Here is a 20072-nt window from a genome sequence, read left to right on the forward strand (position 1 = left end):
GACGGAGCTAAGAGGAAGCCAACAAGATGGAGCTAAGAGGAAGCCAACAAGACGGAGCTAAGAGGAAGCCAACAAGACGGAGCTAAGAGGAAGCCAACAAGACGGAGCTAAGAGGAAGCCAACAAGACGGAGCTAAGAGGAAGCCAACAAGACGGAGCTAAGAGGAAGCCAACAAGACGGAGCTAAGAGGAAGCCAACAAGACGGAGCTAAGAGGAAGCCAACAAGACGGAGCTAAGAGGAAGCCAACAAGACGGAGCTAAGAGGAAGCCAACAAGACGGAGCTAAGAGGAAGCCAACAAGACGGAGCTAAGAGGAAGCCAACAAGACGGAGCTAAGAGGAAGCCAACAAGACGGAGCTAAGAGGAAGCCAACAAGACGGAGCTAAGAGGAAGCCAACAAGACGGAGCTAAGAGGAAGCCAACAAGACGGAGCTAAGAGGAAGCCAACAAGACGGAGCTAAGAGGAAGCCAACAAGATGGAGCTAAGAGGAAGCCAACAAGATGGAGCTAAGAGGAAGCCAACAAGATGGAGCTAAGAGGAAGCCAACAAGATGGAGCTAAGAGGAAGCCAACAAGACGAAGCTAAGAGGAAGCCAACAAGACGGAGCTAAGAGGAAGCCAACAAGACGGAGCTAAGAGGAAGCCAACAAGACGGAGCTAAGAGGAAGCCAACAAGACGGAGCTAAGAGGAAGCCAACAAGACGGAGCTAAGAGGAAGCCAACAAGACGGAGCTAAGAGGAAGCCAACAAGACGGAGCTAAGAGGAAGCCAACAAGACGGAGCTAAGAGGAAGCCAACAAGACGGAGCTAAGAGGAAGCCAACAAGACGGAGCTAAGAGGAAGCCAACAAGACGGAGCTAAGAGGAAGCCAACAAGACGGAGCTAAGAGGAAGCCAACAAGACGGAGCTAAGAGGAAGCCAACAAGACGGAGCTAAGAGGAAGCCAACAAGACGGAGCTAAGAGGAAGCCAACAAGACGGAGCTAAGAGGAAGCCAACAAGACGGAGCTAAGAGGAAGCCAACAAGACGGAGCTAAGAGGAAGCCAACAAGACGGAGCTAAGAGGAAGCCAACAAGACGGAGCTAAGAGGAAGCCAACAAGACGGAGCTAAGAGGAAGCCAACAAGACGGAGCTAAGAGGAAGCCAACAAGACGGAGCTAAGAGGAAGCCAACAAGACGGAGCTAAGAGGAAGCCAACAAGACGGAGCTAAGAGGAAGCCAACAAGACGGAGCTAAGAGGAAGCCAACAAGACGGAGCTAAGAGGAAGCCAACAAGACGGAGCTAAGAGGAAGCCAACAAGACGGAGCTAAGAGGAAGCCAACAAGACGGAGCTAAGAGGAAGCCAACAAGACGGAGCTAAGAGGAAGCCACTGATTTTGAACCACTCAGAGGAATCTGATAGGAAGTCATTAAGGAGGTAAGGAAAAGCCATTAAAAGGGAGCTGATAGGAAGTCACTGAGGGGGGAGCTAATGGGAGGTCACTAAGACAGAGCTAATAAGAAGCTATTAAGAGGAGCTAATTGGAAGCAACTGTGAGGGAGTTAATGAAACGCCAATGAGGGGAAACTGATGGGAAGCTATTGAGGGGGAGCTGATAGGAAGCCATTGAGGGGGAGTTGATAGGAATTCACTGAGTATCAGCTGATGGGAAGCCACCGAGGGGGAGCTGATGGGAAGCCACCGAGGGGGAGCTGATGGGAAGCCACCGAGGGGGAGCAAATAGAAAACCACTCTTAGTGTCAAAGTTTGAAGATTTTGGATTCTAATGAAAAATCTGTAACATCCCCACCATACATAATGTGTCTTTTTTATGTGGCTGACGGACCTTTGGGCTCTCCCAGAGACCAGCCAGGTACAACCACTGGTGCCCAATATAGCTATGCCCTAATGAACGTATAAATCAACTAAAGTCCTAAAAAATTAAAGGGGGCACTTCAAATAATTATACAACCAAATCCCATCTAGTTCATTCCAGGGACAAAGAAGAGATCCCACAAAAAAGTATATATGTATAAAATCAATATTTTTATTAAGTCACATGTGACAATATATAAAAAACCACAATAAAAAGCAAAATACCGTCTCGAGGACGCCAGGTATACATAAAGAAAAATTCCCCACACAAGGTATTCACATATAAAGTCCCAAACAATTGTATGTCCCAGAACATGCACTATCAGTAGCATGAAAAGCCTGTGTTATCAGTAGCATGAAAAGCCTGTGTTATAATTAAAAGCCTGTGTTATAATTAACATACAGGCCAATATCTGCAAACGCTACCTCTCTGTATTAAAGTGCAATAAGGCCTGGAGCATAATAGGCTATGACATAACATGTAAGATTCTAGACTTTAAATTTTAAGCAGTGTATTTACCTATAGCGTGGATGGTCCTGGCGTCCCCTCACCCCGACGCGCGTTTCGCCGCCAGCTTCTTCCGGGGACGCCTGGCGTCCTCGAGACGGTATTTTGCTTTTTATTGTGGTTTTTTAATATATTGTCACATGTGACTTAATAAAAATATTGATTTTATACATATATACTTTTTTGTGGGATCTCTTCTTTGTCCCTGGAATGAACTAGATGGGATTTGGTTGCCTAATGAACGTATGCATTGTTCATAGCAAACATTTTAGCCTTTACCTAAAGAGTGATTCATTATGGTTAATGCTTGGAAATTGCCCAATTTCTGGTTCGGCTTTGGTGCCATGATTCTGTAGGACATCTACTACATTCATAACTTCCATAAGGTGGGAAATGACATGACTCTGATCGTTGCTGGTCTGGGAATTGTATCCTCTGGAGACAAGCTTTTACTGCCAGGGACGGCACAATGGACCATACATTTACCTTGCAGACGAATCATGAGTGACAAGTCATGGACAGTAGCATAGAAGTTGTAATTCTGTAACAGCCGGTGAGCCACTAAGTTGGAAATTATTGACCTATATAGTCACAATTTTACATGATGTGTCTAAGTGTTAAGATCATATCATATAAGTTAAGCATTCAAGAGAACATCTGAAGGTTGATGGGAATAGCACTTGAAGAACTTCTGCTATGTAGTAATACACAACACATTTTGTCTGTTGGTACATTTCCACTATTTCTGTGCTAAAAATGTAGAATTATAGAAAGACGGTAGCTGGGGTAAATGGGAGAAAATCCTAGTACAGAGATTTTGTTTTATGAGGGGCAGAACCATCTGCTGTTTTCCACTGTTTCAGAAATGCAGTTTTAGGCTATGTGCACACTTTCAGGATTTTTCGCGTTTTTTCGGCCTTTTTCCGCCGAAAAAACGCAAAAAAAAAGCTTACATAAGCATCCCATCATTTGTAATGCATTCCGCAATTTTTGTGCACATGATGCCTTTTTTTTTTTTTCAGCAAAAAAAAAAACCGCATCGCGGTAAAAAACGCAGCATGTTCATTAATTTTGCGGATTTTCCGCGTTTTTGCCGCTATATTATTGCATTGGGAAAGCTCCGGAAAAAAACGTGAACGAATTTCTTGCAGAAAAAGTCCGGTTTTGTTCAGGAAAATTCTGCAGAGATTCCTGAACGTGTGCACATAGCCTTAGAGAGAATCTGTCAACAGGTTTTTGCTATTTCAGAGAGAAGCATAAAGAGTCTGATTCTAGGGATGTGTCACTTATTAGGCTGTCTGTTGTAATTTCAATACAATCAGTGTTTTATCAGCAGAAGATTATATCACTGCCTGACTACATCTCATGTGCAGGCCAGACTGGTTAATCTGTGTAATCCCACCCCATCACTGATTGGCAGCTTGCTGACAGTACACAGGAAGTTGCCAATCAGTGCTATGGTTGGGATTATAAGCAGCCCAAAAGTCTTAATTCTGCTACATCTACTTCAGACAAACAAGGATTCTAACCATACTAAACCAAGTGACACATCGCTGGAGCTGTAGCTACAGGGTAACTTTTGCACTGACATATGCCCCTGCTGCATTGCGGGATATTGCAAATGAATGGGGTCACAATGGGACGCAGAAGGTACCGCAAAAAGCTTGAACCAGTTGGATCTTCTGACTGGTTTGTCGTGGTGCAGCGCTTGCCGAAATACAATCCCCATTCATGTGTGCTAAGCAGCAAAGAGCAGCAAAATTCGCTTAAATGGACTCTCGTAAAGGTACATGCGCACTTTTGGGTTAGGTTCATCTTATCACACTGCTTCAGAAATCGACGAAGAGGACAGAATTTGGGTTAGTGTTAATGTTCATGGGTGATTGCATAATCCCTTTTTTGGTTAGAGCCGGTAATTCGAGTGAATATTTTTTTTTATCACATTCTTATTATGAAGGCAGCAGCTGATGGGTGGAAACTGTTGTGTGTGGAACATTCAGGTAAAGGTTATGATTGCAGAAACGGGCGTAGCTATTGTTTGTATCTGGAGCTGAGATTATATTTGGCTCCTATTCAGTAGCAGCTTGGTGCCGTCTGAGGCAGTATATGGTTATTAGCGGGACATGGCAGAGATGGATGTGCAAGTAGATATAAAATAGATGAGATGCCCTCAAAAGCTACAAAGCTCGGTAGATCTAGTGCTATATTGTGTTTATAGGGACACAAAGACTAGAGCTCACCCTACAGATAAAATTAAGTCATCCAAACTTTGTTATGGGCACTAAATGGACATTCGTATGCACCACCGTGTTGTCTGTAGGGGTGATGAACTCTTAGAGGGGTTGGCCAGTGGTGGACAATCAAGTCTAAAAGGCTAACGTGCCACAGATAAAAAAGCAAAAAAACAAGAAGTATACCCTCCTCTTGATCATGGATGGACAGTTTAATGTTTAAGAAGGGGATGTGCTGTAGTGGACAACTACATTAAAATGAGGAGGTTTGGCATCAACCTGAAGGTCAAGTTATAGCTCCGGTCATGATGGTCAGGAGAGCAAGTTTGTCCTTCTTCAGTAGGTCGGGAAAGGAGTGGGATGGGAAGCTGCAGGGCTTGTGGTCAGGAGTCCTGTGTGGAGCAGGGGGAAAGTGCCACTTGTCAAGTGGGAGCAAACCTTTGAGATGGAAGAGGCTTGGCTACTTTGCTTAGCATGGTTGGAGCGTGTCACAGAGCAGATTATGAGCATACACAATGGCCACTGGTGGTCTGGGTGAGTGCACCATTGACCTGGAGTAGTTTGGGCGCATGCCGCCTGGAAAAAGATGCCATGTGCACATACGCTAAGACTATGTTTTTTCAGGAGGGTCTGCTCAGGAATTTGCATGGAAAAGCTCTTAAAAATAGTAAAAAGAGTGAACACATGCACTGCAATGTCAAAACAACCCGCTGTGCATATCTTTGTCATTTTGAGCTTGATGCGGCTTAAAGAAGTGACCTGACCATTCTTCTTGTGCCTTCCATTCACATGTCAGAGATGGACATATCATTGGTGCAACCTGTGCAGATGCGAAGAGGCCCATGATGTAAGGGGGCCACTACCACCCCCCAAAACATGTGGAATTGTGCAATATGAGGAGATAATGGACCTGACAGTGGTATACACATATATCTATGGTTAAAAAACTGACTAAAAAGGCAGCAAAGAAGTTGCTTTAAGAAAAACACTGTTGATTTTCTCCTAAAGTCTCTTCCTCTGTCAAAATTCAGTGGGTACGCCTGCTTCTATAAGGTGCATGTCCCTTCTTTGAAGTAGATCCTGAAGGAGACCTCTCCTCCAAACGAAGCGCTGCCCGTTGAAAATGCTATAAAGAAGAATGCTTCAGGAAGAAAAACTTCCAAAACTGAACCATTAAACGCTCCCGCAATTTTAAATTTCCTCCAAAAAGTGTTTTTTTTGCTTGAAAAAAAAAAATAACCTTCACAAGTTTTGAACTTCCCCAACAATACTGTGTGAACATAACGTAAAGGTGGCCGTGCAGCGAGGTCTCGATGTCCTGCAGTTTGGCTCGGCACAGTCAGCGAGCTTTGTGGCCCCTAAAATACCAGCACTGGCCTTCTTATAAGTGCACCCTAATATCTTACATTAGCCTCCAGTACAGAGACGGCCCAGACATGTACAGTGCATGCATTCAGTGGAGGGTTTTTTCCATTTCTGTCTTTCCTTTGTTGTGCCAAGCAATGACATGCCCTAACTTGGGAGTGTAATCCTCATGACTGGCAGTCTGAAGCCTGGGAACGAGCAGTTGATCCTAAAGCGTGTCTGTTTTCCTTGACAGAAACTACCTGGGCTATGATTCATCCCTGTTCGGAGACCTTTATATAGCAGACGGGGAGGGAGTTTCTACAGAACAGCCTCACGCCCAGTTGTAGCATTCTCTCCACTGATGGGGTTTGTTTTTTTGTTGTTTTTTTTTACTTCTTTGAGACCCTGTTTGTGAGGACCGAGCGGTGTAGACAAGTTTATGCTTGTACCGGCCCAATGTTATAATTACCGACTTATCGCTGCTTTATAATAATTCCTTACAGCTTGATAGTTAAGTGCGAGGTTGGGGGGGTGTCCACTCCAGCACCCATCTCCCCCAGGCTTGTTCTCTGAGTGCTGATGGATTTCCCAGCAAAGACCCCCGTCACTGCTGCTGTCTTTGTACTCCAATGAATCCCAGGCTGCGTTTTACTGCCACACAGGTTCAAGTCCTCCAGGGGGGACTAAATTATTAAGTGAAAATTATTGTAAACCTTTTTTTTTAATAACTATAGTAATATAAAAAAAAAGCAAAAGTTTGAATCGCTCCCCTTTTTCTTAATTCAAAAATGTTTTTTAAAAAAGAAACCTATTTGGTATTTGCCACATCCGCAAAAGTTTGATCAAAGTTTTTATATTTATTTTTTTTCTTTCTATTTATCTACATTTTGCCATTTTCTCCAAACCAGTAACATACATATATATATATATTTTTTTTTCCTGTTTTTTTCTTTTCAGTACATTGTATGGTTAAGTGAATGGTGTCATTCAAAACTACAATTTGTTCTTCGAAAAAAAAAAACAACCCACAACCCCTTATCTGTCTATGTAGATGAAATAAATAATAATAATAAAAAAAAGTTATGGTTCTTGGAAGAAGAGTAGGAAAAAAAAATAAATGTGCAGACAGGAAAATTCGCCTTGTTGGGAAGTTGGTTAAGGCTTTGTTCCACAAACAAATATTTTGTAGATTACACAAAACAGAAGAACCTTTCAATTGAAATAATTAAAACAAAAACATAAATAAATAAAACTCAGCTTCTGTATGTAGTTATTGCTATTGTTTGTCACGGCACCCCCTGGCACTCTTTTCAACTTTTTTTTTTTTTGAACTCTCACTTGTGTCCATCGCCAGTTGTCACAAAATAGACCAATCGATCAATTTTCAAATTTTTATTGCAACGCATCTAAAATTATAAATTAACCAGTTCAATACTGGGCCGTTTTTCCCCTTTTCGTGGCCACATAGTTATTTGCAGTTTTAAAGGGAACCTGAAAGAAAAAAAAAATGTGTGAACTTGCCCTAGGATGTGCAGCTGACTGCAGGCCAACCTAAAAATGTAGCTCTAGACTAGCTAAACATGTAGAATATATAATTACATACAAAGGATATAAATCTGTCACATGAAGGAAGGAAGAGGGATTGTCAGGGTGTGCACGGAGCTTAGGAGCAAAGAACAAAGCTCAGTGGCGGACTCACCTGAGATGTGACCTATATGTTTACTTTACATGCACCTTGTGATCCTGGCTTAACAGGGACCTGACTGCACTGGGAGCTGTCGAGATGTTTCTAAAGGCGGTTGCTTTAAATTGCATGTGCATTTTTGCAACCAATCTTGGTTCCTTTAAAAAGTTTCTCCACTATTGGACAATGCCTTATATATCGGCCCCAGAGAACTCCATACTTTCCTCATGGATCGGCACTGCTCTAAGCTCTGCGTCCCTCGCTACAATTTGTCACTCTGATGGACCTATTATCTCTCACTTTAGGGGTTCATACTTGTCACCATTCCAAAAAAAACCCAAAACAGTCCTGTTTCAGTCCAGAAAAGCAGGACGAGTGTCATCTAAGTGTCATGCGATTTTCATTTAGATTACAATCCGATTTTTAACACCTAGCATCAGATTTACATCCGATTGTAATAAGATTTTTTAATAGAGCAATTCTCTATGTAATTTACACATCATTTTCCAAGGAAATATTCTTCCAGATATATATATGAAGAGCCAGCTCAATGGGAAGAATAAAATCCACGTCATCAATACATATGCCCTGCCAGTTATCAGATACCCTGCTGGTGTAAGGAAGAAGACCGGGCTGTGGGTGCCTCTGAGACACCGGGTCCGGAACTGCCGAGGCTGTGTCCAATGTTGCAGGGGGGAAGAAAATGGGAGACGGAAAGAACCCATGACCTGGAGAGAAAGAGCTTGGTAAATGAGGGGAGGAGAGAGAGTTCCTGCCGGAGGGAAGAGAGAGCAGGAACTTGCGTGCCTTGGAGCGAGTTAGACCGCAGAACAGAGACCCAGGCTGGGCTCAGTTGGGGATCCCTGGTACCGGTGGGTGCACAGATAGACGGGCACCGAGTGAAGCAGTGTGGTGCGGGTGCGCATGGGAGTACATGCCGAGCGGGCGAGTGTAGTGCAGAACTCTCGATTGCCGAACACGCCGAGTGGGAGATTGTGATAAAAGACTCCTGGCTGCAGGAGCAGCATAATGGACTAGGGTCTCAGGGGGCAAAAACGGTGACCGCCCGCTGCCGCCAGAAGTAGGACATTTGTTAGGCGGGGAAGCCTGAAGACTCAGCACCAGCCTCAGCTGGCATCCAAACAGCCATCTGACTCTGAGAGAGAAACGGACGACCGAGTCACGATAAGTGAAACTGATAGACTGTTAATCCGAATAACTGTTACCCTGTTTAACCCTCAGCCCTTTAACTGTATTTCCCTTATTTTCTCCCTGCGAGGAGGTTATTTCTGTATAAAGTGAATAATTGTTTAACCCTTGCTGTGCATCTGTGTCAATGCATCCGTTTACCTGTGTTAAATTTGACGTAGTCGGCAGGATGCAGTCTTTGGACACAGACGCTGCAGACCAATCCACCATGGATGCCCCAAGGTTCAGCTTGCCATTGGGGGCCACGCTCAGCAATCTCCCAAATTTCACTGGGAGTAATATAATGCTGTGGGACTGGACCGAGCGGGTTAAAAGCATGTTCCAGATTCATCCCTGGACCCCTGCTATGCAAGCTGAGATTGCCGTGATGGACCTGGATGGTGAGCCTTGGTACTCTTGTCATGTTTCGTCCCCCCCATGAGCAGGATTCTCTGGATAAAATGATGCAGATCCTGGAAGAAATGCATGGGGATGCAACCAACATTGGGGAGTTACAGATTCAACTGTTCCACCGCATCCAGAGGGAAGGAGAGTCTGTAACCCAGTATATTAATGCATTACAGGAGGTGAATACGCATATTGTTAAACGGGGTGATGTGGGCGCTATAGGAGCAGGACCCCCTGATGTGATACTGAGCGATCAGTTTGTGTCAGGTCTCAGCGACGCGCTGCTTAAACAAGCTTTGTGAGAGCGCCTGCGTGCTAAGCCACATATGACCTTCTTAGAAATAGGAGAGAGAGCAGGAACAGGGGACGGCGGCCCTAGCAGGGATGGTCCGGAGCAATGAGGTACCCACCCCGCCGCAGCCGAGCTGGAGTGGGCCCGCGAATTACTGCAGGAAATGAGAGAAATTCGGGCCGAAATATGGAGCCTAAAAGAAGCCTTTGCTGCTACCTTGGATCCAATAACATACCCCTGGGTAACTTATGGCAGGAGATAACAGAATGAGGAGAGATACAGAGCATGAGAAAAAATAAAGCAGCAACCCCAGAATCGAATCCTATATCCTGGGATGAAGAATGATTACAGAGGGGGTATGCCTGTCCCGGAGGACAGCGATACAGACCGAAGCGCCCACCACACAGGCTCAGAAGTGAGTGTTGGACTCGTGGAAAAATGGGACACATGTCAAGGAGTTGCTCTACACGAGGCAACCAGCGACGAAGATTCGCCTACTCCTCCAATGATCATGCCCACTGGAGGAGACTGTCCTTGGAGAGGAATGCCTGCCCCCAAGGAACAGAGTGGAGAGAGAAGGTCCGCCCATTGCAGAGTGACCATGGAGGACGGACGGAGACCTGGAAGAAATTGCATGGTGGGTGGAGGGGAGCTATTTACAGCCAAAGCTAACGGACAATACACTGTACTCCTTCTAGACCTGTCCTCTGCTTTCGACACAGTTGACCACTGCCTCCTACTACAGATCCTCTCCTCTTTGGCATCAAAGACCTCGCCCTATCCTGGATCTCCTCATACCTTTCCAACCGCACATTCAGCGTCTCCCACTCCTACACTACCTCCTCATCCCACCTCTCTCTGTTGGAGTCCCCGAAGGCTCTGTTCTACGACCCATACTCTTCTCAATCTATACACTTGACCTGGGACAACTTATAAAGTCTCATGGATTCCAGTACCACCTTGCTGATGACGCTCAGATCTACCTTTCTGGCCCAGATGTCACCTCCCTGCTGTCCAGAATCCTGGAGTGTCTATCAGCCATATCCTCCTTCTTCTCCTCTCGCTTCCTCAAACTCAATGTGGACAAATCTGAACTCATCATCTTTCCTCCATATCATAGATCTTCCTTACCTGACCTATATCGCAATTAACAACGTCACGCTTTCCCCCCGTACCAGAAGTCCGCTGCCTTGGAGTAACCCTTGACTTTGCTCTGTTCTGCAAACCACACATCCAAGCTCTTTCCACCTCCTGTCGCCTCCAGCTCAAAAATATCTCCAGAATCCGTCCTTTCCTCAACCGTCAATGTACTAAAATTCTTGTGCATGCCCTCATCATCTCTATAGCATATCCAGTTCAAATTACTAATACTGACCTACAAAGCCATCCATAACCTGTCTCCTCCATATATCTCTGAACTAATCTTCCAATATCTTCCCTCACGTAATCTCCAGTCCTCCTAAGACCTCCTTCTCTCCTCCACACTTATTCGCTCCTCACCCAACCGCCTCCAAGACTTCTGCTGAATATCCCCCATCCTCTGGAATTCTTTGCCCCAACATGTCCAACTATCAACACCGGAGCTCCTGCAACCTTCAACCTATTGTCTCCATCCCCACCATCCTGTAGAATGTAAGCCCACAAGGGCAGGGTCCTCGCCCCTCTGTATCAGTCTGTAATTGTTAGTTTGCTTACTGTAAGTGATATCTGTAATTTGTATGTAACCCCTTCTCATGTGCAGCACCATGGAATCAATGGTGCTATACAAATAAATAATAATATATACACTGCTCAAAAAAATAAAGGGAACACTAAAATCCCACATCCTAGATATCACTGAATGAAATATTCCAGTTGTAAATATTTATTCATTACATAGTGGAATGTGTTGAGAACAATAAAACCTAAAAATGATCAACATAAATCACAACTAATATCCAACGGAGGTCTGGAGTTGGAATGATGCTCAAAATCAAAATGAAAAATGAAGTTAGAGGCTGATCCAACTTCAGTGGAAATGCCTCAAGACAAGGAAATGATGCTCAGTAGTGTGTGTGGGCATACTCCTGATGAGGCGGCAGATGGTCTCCTGAAGGATCTCCTCCCAGACCTGGACTAAAGCATCCGCCAACTCCTGAACAGTCTGTGGTGCAACGTGACGTTGGTGGATGGTGCGACACATGATGTCCCAGATGTGTTCAATCGGATTCAGGTCTATGGAATGGGTGGGCCAGTCCATAGCTTCAATGCCTTCATCTTGCAGGAACTGCTGACACACTCCAGCCACATGAGGTCTGGCATTGTCCTGCATTAGGAGGAACCCAGCGCCAACCACACCTGCATATGGTCTCACAAGGAGTCTGAGGATCTCATCTCGGTACCTAATGGCAGTCAGGCTACCTCTGGTGAGCACATGGAGGGCTGTGCGGCCCTCCAAAGAAATGCCACCCCACACCATTACTGACCCACTGCCAAACTGGTCATGCTGAAGGATGTTGCAGGCAGATCGCTCTCCACGGCATCTCCAGACTCTGTCACATGTACTCAGTGTGAACCTGATTTCATCTGTGAAGAGCACAGTGCACCAGTAGTGATTTTGCCAATCCTGGTGTTCTGTGGCAAATGCCAAGCGTCCTGCACGGTGTTGGGCTGTGAGCACAACTCCCACCTGTGGACGTCGGGCACTCAGACCATCCTCATGGAGTCAGTTTCTAACCATTTGTGCAGACACATGCACATTTGTGGCCTGCTGGAGGTCATTTTGCAGGGCTCTGGCAGTGCTCCTCCTGTTTCTCCTTGCACAAAGGCTAAGGTTGCCCTCCTATGGCCCCTCCACGTCTCCTGGTGTACTGGCCTGTCTCCTGTTAGCGCCTCCAGCCTCTGGACACTACGCTGACAGACACAGCAAACCTTCTTGCCACAGCTCACATTGATGTGCCATCCTGGATGAGCGGCACTATATGAGCCACTTGTGTGGGTTGTAGAGTCAGTCTCATGCTACCATGAGTGTGAAAGCACAACCAACATTCAAAAGTGACATCAGCCAGAAAGCATTGGTACTGAGATGTAGTCTGTGGTTCCCACCTGCAGAACCACTCCTTTATTGAGTGTGTCTTGATAATTGCCAATAATTTCCATCTGTTGTCTATACCATTTGCACAACAGTATGTGAAATTGATAGTCAAACAGTGTTGCTTCCTAAGTGGACAGTTTGATTTCACAGAAGTTTTATTTACTTGGAGTTATATTCTGTTGTTTAAGTGTTCCCTTTATTTTTTTTGAGCAGTGTATATATGTATGTATGCTGTAATGCAGTGACCAGTGTTAAAGCTAGGGGGCGCTGTGTGTGCTTTTCGGGATATGCATGGAGGCGTATCTGTGGTTATAATGACGGTGAAACAGTGACTGGCAGAATTGTAAATGGCCGATATGTGTCGCAGAAGAAGTCTGCGCTGTCAGCCTGAAGTAAGGTTGTTCTGGGACCTGTAGTCCTACAAGTAATTGTGTTGTTATGAAGGGGTTCTTACTGGGCTAGTTCAAGAGCTGGGCGGGTCGAACTAGCCACACACACACACCACCCATCTATGGGAGTGGTTACAACTACATAATGTGACCAGGGTGTGGGTCACATGGTTCCTGTGTATGGACCTGAATGTGCTCTGTAATGGAGAGTGGGAGATCCTGGACGGCTTGTGTGTTGGGAGGTCTTGTGTGTGTGGACTGGATCCCTGAATAGTACACTGTGAGACCGTGGATCTGAAGACTGGTGTGTTGGGAGATCCTGGGAGTCGGATCAGATCACTGAACAGCGCACTTAGAGACTTGTGTGTTGGACGGTCCCAGGTGGGGACGGACATCCTTAACAGCACATGCAGTGGCCTATGTTGGAACTCCTGTGAGTAGGACCTTCCTGAATAGCACAACCTGGTTGGAAGTCCTGGGTGTAGGATTCCTGAAGAGCACATGGGAAGGAGTGGAGGCAGAGTCTGCAACGGCACTGCACTGGGGGAGCTACAGCCCGTCTGAGGATCTGGACTGTCAGGTGGCCTAGTGAGCAAGGCATTGTCCGGGATGGTGATCCCAGGTCGGCAGCTTCCCTGAGAGAGAGAGGACTGACAGGAGGTCAGCGTGTGGAGCAGGAGCTCCAGAAAGGTAACACCCGGGAAGGGGGCTATCATAACGGAACCCATGGTAACTGGAAAAAGTGAGAGGTCCAGCATGTTTATTGGTTGTGAGTTAAAGCCATGTATGAAATATGAGTTAAAGCTGCAACTTAATGTCACCGGTTGGTGCCTATTGTGTTCTATGAAGTTTACAATGAACTGTGCATAACCCAGTTTATGACTGCATAATAAACCGCATGGACTGTTTTTGTGAGAAAAACGTACCTGTGTGACTAAGTCCCGTTGCTAAGCGAGCGTCCCCCAACACATGCAGTAAGCGCTATCTCACATAGTGTATATGTGTGTGTGTGTATATATACTGTATATGTGTGTGTGTGTGTGTGTGTGTTTGTATATATATATATATATATATATATATATAATATATCTCAGTGATAACTATAGTCAAGTGATTTGTGTGTGTAGTTTACTGTACATGTTTTTTTTTTTAGAAAATAAATTCCTTTTGGGAAAAAAATGGAGTGGGATCATCCGACACTTTATTAACCAGCAGAGGGAAAGCGGACAGCTGGGGGCAGATCTTTATAGCCAGGGAAGGGGGTAATACTCATGGAGCTTCCCAGGCAATTAATATGAGCTCACAGCTGTATACTTAGCCTTTGCTGGTTATTAAAATGGGGGTCCCCCCCAAAAAAAAGATACAGGGTCCCCCTATAATTAATAACCAGCAATGACTGTGCAGGCAGCTGCAGGCTTATATTAATAACCTAGGAAGGGGCAATGAATATTGTCCCCCTTCCAGACTAAAAACATCAGCTCTCAGCCACCCCAGGAATTTGTTAAGTAAACTGCAGACACTGTCAGATTGGCGTTGTTAAACTGATTAAAATGATACCAGGTGTGAGGAAATCCGTCTTGTGGTTATTGTGTAATTAGTGATAGAAGTTTTCAGTTAATGATATTCTCGTGCTCCGGGGCAGGACTGTAGGCAGGGTCTTATTTTCCTGCTCTAAGCCAGAGAAAGCAAGTAAAAACCTGCCCACAGGCCACCCCAAAGCACAAACAGTCTGCTCTCTCTCTGTCTCTATGACGAGAAGCATGTTTGTGCTTTGGAGCGGCCTGTGGGCAGGTCTTTTCTTGGTTTCTCTGCCTACAGTCCTGCCCCGGAGCACGGGCATTTTATTAACTGAAAACTTCTAACCCTGATTACACAAGAACTACAAGACAGATTTCTTCACACCTGGTATAATTTTAATCCGTTTTGCAACGCCAACCTGAAAGTGTCTGTAGTTACTTAGCAAAATACTGCTGACAGGTTTGCTTTAAGGGATAAGAGTTATCTCTGATCCCAGTCACTGCAAGTTACTTTCTGTTCTTTTGCTTGGAATGAAGGTACCTTCACATTAAGCGACGCTGCAGCGATAGCGACAACTATGCCGATCGCTGCAGCGTCGCTGTTTGATCGCTGGAGAGCTGTCACACAGACCGCTCTCCAGCGACCAACGATGCCGAGGTCCCCGGGTAACCAGGGTAAACATCGGGTTGCTAAGCGCAGGGCCGCGCTTAGTAACCCGATGTTTACCCTGGTTACCATCCTAAAAGTAAAAAAAACAAACAGTACATACTCGCCTGCGTGTCCCCCGGCGTCCGCTTCCCTGCACTGTGTGAGCGCCGGCCCTAACAGCAGAGCGGTGACGTCACCGCTGTGCTTTTACTTTCACTTTAGGGCCGGCGCTCAGTCAGAGCAGGAAGCGGACGGCAGGGGACGCGCAGGTGAGTATGTACTGTTTGTTTTTTTTACTTTTAGGATGGTAACCAGAGTAAACATCGGGTTACTAAGCGCGGCCTTGCGCTTAGTAACCCGATATTTACCCTGGTTACCAGCGTAAAACATCGCTGGTATCGTTGCTTTTGGTGTCAAACCTGACGATAAACGCCGATCTGACGACCAAATAAAGTTCTGAACTTTATTCAACGACCAGCGATATCACAGCAGGATCCTGATCGCTGCTGCCTGTCAAACTAAACGATATCGCTAGCCAGGACGCTGCAACGTCACGGATCGCTAGCGATATCGTTTAGTGTGAAGGTACCTTTAGAGTTCAAGTCCTCTTTCTCTCTGAAGAGACAGTTTGCATGTTTAGGTTCCCAGATAAGCATTGCATGGCCTATAAGTCTCCTCATTCTGACATGCCAGGCCTAGCTTGTCACTTTTCACAGGAAGAAATGTTATCCCTTATATCTTTGTTTATTTGACATGACAAGTTGTAACAGGTATTACTGTGCGGCCACTATTGTAGGATATCCGCAGTTTGGCACCTCTATGGGGGTATCTGATTTGACCGTAGTGTCGTGACACCCCGGCATTACTTCTGTAGGTTTGGTTAGAACACAGCAGGGTTAATTCAGAGATGTAAGGAGCAACATTTGAAAGATTTTCTTCTCCATCTATTCTTATGCTTCATAATTTATTCCATTAATTTCTTATTTCTAATTTCATTACTTGTTTATATACAAACCTCTCCGAATGTCCTATGGAAAAACCTTACAATCCGCTTCCTGATGAATCATTTGTCCGCAGACTTCTATTCCTAGAGTGTCTGTCATGAGCACATAAATACACCAGGCGCGATCACCATTTTAGCAGTCATTTTCACATCTCATGTCAGCGTAGCTTTATATATAGGCACCCAAGTGATAAAGTCTCGTTCTGTTAGCAATAGTGTTAAATCCTAGTAATTATATAACACTTGACTATTTTTAAGGAAACAAAGATAATCTTGGAATTTGACCTCAAGAAGATAAAGATAAATATTTGATTCAAAATCCCTAAAAATGATTTGGTAATTATATTCCAGCGGTCAAATGACTATTGCTGTAAATTCCTTCCAGCGCAGTGTTATTATTCTGCACGAACACGCCTGAAATTTCTTTTTTCGAGCTTCCTTTGTCTTTCCTGCTTGAATACTATACTGGTGAATAGACATTCCTGCATTTAGAAAGCGTTACTTAAAGGGTTGTCGTATAGTACGAGGGGTCTGTCTTCCTTTATTGATCAATAGGGGATAACTTATTCATCACTGGGGGACTAACCACTTGGATCTCTAGTGATCCTGAGAATGGGGGTCTTCAAGCGCTCTGTCTGAATGGAGTGGAGTTTGTGGATGCGCCAGTCTGCTCAATTTATTCTCTATGAGACTTGGTCTTGGTGACTTACAGGGTTATTTCCATCATTAAATGTTCTCACCTAATCTTGCAGTTTGGTAGGGATCTGACCACCCATTATCCTGTTAATAGGACTATGAAGTGCTCTGTTCACATTCAACAATGGCTGCGCAAGCGCACCACCATCCACTCAATTCAGTCTCTATAACTAAATACGAGGCTTTGCTTTATCTGGCAGATCCATAGAGAACAAATGGAGCATTGCCTAACGAGGCATTTCAAAGGCCAAAAACTAGAGATTGGTGGGGGTCCCATAGATCGAACTGTATTGATCCACAAGTGGTCACTTTTATTCCCGTCCATGCCATAATTGTATAGTAAATGTGGGTCGCACCAATGGGGACTGTAGCTATCTTGAGAATGGGGCTCTGACCCTTATAACTGTCAGTGGGGAGGCGTTGGGAATTTCTAATCATTTGTATGGAAATCCCAACCACCTCTCCACTGAAATAACAAGCAACAGAGCCCCGTTCTAGAGATAGTTGCAAGTCCCATTTCTCGGACCCGCATCTACTGTACATTTATGGCATATTCTATGGATAAATCATAAATGCACAAGATGGGAATAACCCTTTAATGGACCCGAAAGCTTCTCTGGCAAATATGACACCAGTGTTAAGAACTTGACCTGGTAACTGGGAGCCCAATTTGAATGGTGAGGTGGTCCGTGACGCACACGGACGCTTTATTCTATGTGTATGGGGATAGCAAGCAGCTGGGTACTGCGCTCAGTCAGGAAGTACAGTGGCAAAAAAGGTAGAAAAATCTGATACCGCTTTATTGAAATGAGTACTCATTTTAACCTAGCAAAGGAAATATGCCAAGAGAATGTTCACTTGACATTCCTCGTGTAGTTATGGAATTTGTCCAAAGTTCAAGCACATGGTAAAGTCATGAACCCCTGATGAAAGTGCCTATTGTATTATAGTAGCACATTTATAATTGGATATTACATGGGGATAATTCACACTGAGCAGATGAGTCGTCGAGAAATTTATACTTACCACATCAACTCTCCATCCAATGCCAAAAAAAATGGAAGCTCGTTTCTGCTTAGTGATTCACTGTCCCGGTCTGGCTCACCGAATGATAGTCCTAATGGGACACTTGCCCAATTATCTATGTATTAGCCCAACAGATTACTATGTAATACAAACTTTAATGGCTTTAAAGATAACTTTTTAATTATTCTCATGGTTTCAGCATCTCATGATTACAGTTTTACTATACAGAGGCAACTGGTCTAGTAATGTTAGGAAATATCCCATACCTAAACCATCAGCAATGTAGGTTCATGAACATGTCTCTATATAAACTTTTTGTTGTTGCTTTATATTGTATGCAAATTACTACTGAAGAGTCATGGAGGTGGAACTCTTCTCTTGAAGGGTCACACTTGGCCCCTAAGCACGCCCATTCAGACTTGATTGATGTCCCACAGTACATGGATATGTAACGCAGCTTTGGTGGCATATTCACAGTGAACCAAGATGTCCAGGATTTGGCATCTTTTTGTCTTCCCTGGTGCTTGATACTCAGGATTATTAAAACATGGTTCTTTCTTCAAGAAACGGCACCACCCATTTCCATGGATTGTGCCAAGTATTGCCGCTCAGGACATTGAAGTCAGTGGGGTTGAGCAGCACACAGCGGCTGTGGACAGGTTATTGTTTTTTTTGGAGCAGCTGTATTAAAGTTCTCCAACAACCTTTGATAGCAGTCTACTGAACAATGGTTTGGCCAATGGTTCGAATTGCAGCAGCAATGTTTCCCGGCTACCCCAGTAGTATTTATTTGGCCAAGCACCCTTGTGTTCTCTACGAGAGAGCTGGCGCCAGATGTTTGGAGGTAGTTTATTTCTAGAGAACAAAAGGATTGGCAGTCCGAAATTGACCTTGACAATTATTTGTCAGGTATTGCCACACATATTAGACTGTCAGCTGAACCTGTCAATGAGCGAGTTCAGTTCATGTTAGTCTAAAGCAGTGTTTCCCAAACTCCAGTCCTCATGGACCCCACAGGTCATGCTCTCAGGATTTCCCTAGTATTGCACAGGTGGTGGAAGTTTCATCAAGCCCTCAGGAATTCTCTCACCTGTGCAACACTATGGAAATCCTGAAAACATGACCTATGGGGTCTGTGAGGACTGGAGTTTGGGAAACACTGGTCTAAAGTGTAAAGGGGTCTTAAGGTATTGCCATCAAACTACTGTGCTCATTTGCTCCTGGGGGTGGGCTTTGCTTTTGGTCGCCTTTTCCATTTTTCCTCTCATAGGCCACAAATATGTAATATATTGAGAGGTCCTCTAGTGCAACCCTTGAGTCAAACACATTTAGTCTAATCTAGGAGCCAACGCTCAAGTGGACTTACACTACCATTCCAAATTTTGGGGTCACCCAGACAATTTTGTGTTTTCCATCAAAACTCATACTTTTATTGATCAAATGAGTCGCCAAATGAATTTAAAATCTAGTCCAGACATTGACAAGGTTTGAAAAAAAGATTTTTATTTGAAATAATAATTTAGAAAGAATGCTCCCTTTGCAGCAATTACAGCATTACAGACCTTTGCCATTCTAGCAGTTAATTTGCTGAGGTAGTCTGGAGAAATTTCACCCCATGCTTCCAGAAGCCCCTCCCACAAGTTGGTTTGGCTTGATAGGCACTTTTTGCGTACCATACGGTCAAGCTGCTCGCACAACAGCTCATTGGGGCTGAGATCTGATGACTGCGCTGACCACGCATTACAGATAGAATACCAGCTGCCTGCTTCTTCCCTAAATAGTTCTTGTATAATTTGGAGGTGTGCTTTGGGTCATTGTCTTGTTTTAGGATGAAATTGGCTCCAATCAAGCGCTGTCCACAAGGTATGGCATGGCGTTGCAAAATGGAGTGATAGCTTTCCTTATTCAAAATCCCTTTTACCTTGATCAAATCTCCCACTTTACCAGCACTAAAGCTACCCCAGACTATCACATTACCTCCACCATGCTTGACAGATGGCGTCAGGCACTCTTCCAGCATCGTTTCAGTTGTTCTGCGTCTCACAAATGTTCTTCTGTGTGATTCAAACACCTCAAATTTTGATTCGTCTGTCCATAACACTTTTTTCCAATCTTCCTCTGTCCAATGTCTGTGTTCTTTTGCCCATATTAATCTTTTCCTTTTATTAGCTAGCTATTAGCTAGCTAGATATGGCTTTTTCTTTG

General features: G+C 44.6%; 1 protein-coding gene across 2 annotated transcripts in view; it reads left to right on the top strand.

The window, feature by feature from the left end:
- PRKCH (protein kinase C eta) overlaps positions 1–20072 on the top strand; it is a 200214-nt gene that overhangs the window by 41623 nt on the left and 138519 nt on the right. Inside the window, exon 1 of one of the 2 annotated variants that reach the window (XM_077265574.1) lies at positions 8398–8498. The exons of the other annotated variant lie outside the window; for it this stretch is intronic. The gene's annotated coding sequence lies outside the window, so the exon portion shown is untranslated. Of the gene's footprint in view, positions 1–8397; positions 8499–20072 lie in introns of those variants that run through there. 2 annotated transcript variants of the gene reach the window in all.

The sequence above is a fragment of the Ranitomeya variabilis genome, chromosome 1 (assembly GCF_051348905.1).
Source record: "Ranitomeya variabilis isolate aRanVar5 chromosome 1, aRanVar5.hap1, whole genome shotgun sequence".
Lineage (NCBI taxonomy): Eukaryota > Metazoa > Chordata > Amphibia > Anura > Dendrobatidae > Ranitomeya > Ranitomeya variabilis.